The sequence below is a fragment of the Chaetodon auriga genome, chromosome 2, assembly GCF_051107435.1.
Source record: "Chaetodon auriga isolate fChaAug3 chromosome 2, fChaAug3.hap1, whole genome shotgun sequence".
In the NCBI taxonomy this organism is placed as follows: Eukaryota; Metazoa; Chordata; class Actinopteri; order Chaetodontiformes; family Chaetodontidae; genus Chaetodon; species Chaetodon auriga.
Window position 1 is genome coordinate 19,988,113 of NC_135075.1, and position 1,688 is coordinate 19,989,800.

The window sequence follows — 1,688 nt, forward strand, 5'->3', positions numbered from 1 at the left end:
GAAGTACTTTATTACATGCGTATTAAAGTTGATCCACTTGGTTTAAATATCTCTGAATTCATGGGTGGGATGTGGCACACACAGTGCAATTTAGAGCTCTCCAGCAGATGATAGAAAATGAAACAAAGCGATTTAAAAGAGGCTTGAATGCGCCAGCAACATGTTGTATATATTTTTATGTTTTATCAAGAATAGGAGGCTTACTGGTGGATTTACTTTCATTGAATATCATTCAGACTTTTCCCCCAATTTTTTTTATTTAAATCTAGCACAAGAAATGTGAATTATACAAAGGCATTTATCTAGAAACAGTTTTAAAGGTTAATACTGTCTTAGCTTCAGAAGAAAGGGCTAGATTACATTTCTGGAAATATTTTAAAACCTGTTTTCAGTGTCTATCTCTGCATCAAACTTGACCAAATTATATCATGCCTACTTTACTTATGTAGAGCAGTAAATTCAGTGTGCAGCCAGTCTGAGAAACAACACTAATATAAGCATTTAGAATTTTTGCTATTTCTCATAATTATTCTCATATTAGTGTCCATTCTGACTATGGACAAATGTAAACAAACCCGTGTGCAGATGATTGTTTGGTTAGCTGGAAAGTGGGCAAGTATGGAGCACTATGCACGTAGCTAATACCTCGACACAGATGGCAAGTTAGTAAAATTAGCACGACCCAATGTCACCATTTTCACAATCATTCAAATAAGACCTGCTGAAAAATACAAGAATTTCCCCTAACAGGTTTACCTTCATTTCAACTCAGCCTTTACATTTTCAGAGTGAATCCAGATACCATTAATGTACAGACTGCAGGTTTACACTTAAATGTTCATTTTAAGAAATTATTAATGAGGTTTCAGAGCGAAAGCCTCCAACATAAACACGACAAAAGTTTACATCAGAGCCCGGCTGATATATCGCATGAATATTATCGGCAAATATTAGCTGCTTACAGATATATTGGTATCAAGATATAGGTCAGCTGATACATATCAAGAAACTACAGTTCATAAAGGCCAAAATTACATCAAATTTGAGGTAAATTAGAAATGATGACTTTTTTTCCACTAGTGAGCACTGACAAGTTATTTTTTCAACTGTAAAATGTCTCAATTGGCAGATGTTTTAATCAAAATACTTTAATTGCTACAGTTAAGGGATCCTTTTCAAAAAAATTTACTTAATTTTGTTAAATAAATGAATATCATCCTAATTTTTCTTCTCTCGAATGTTGGTACAAGCATCAGCCTGAATAATGCAGCAGGCATCAGTCTGCATGAACGCATACACGACAACACAGAAATTACATTAAAAGTCCTCTGCGCACAATGAAAGGCTAAAGGCTCCCTTTCACCTGAGGTGTTTGTTGGTTGAGGACTTGTGGGAAGTCAGGTCTCGATCTTCAAAGAGGCACTGACCCCGTTTGATTTATGAATTGATGTCAACAGTCTGGTCCCCTTTGTCAAAGCGGTTGCTCCTGGAGCTTTGCTCGCAGCATACCAACTCACACCTCTTTGTCCCCTCCAGAAGTCACTCTGCACCCGAGCATACAACATGAATGGACTTCCTCACTTTAAAACATTGGATTTGCTGTTGTCACTCGCTAATGATGAATGATCAGTCTGTCATAAAGTGTTAATAACCCATGCTGCTTGAGGAACAATTATTCCTTATGGACT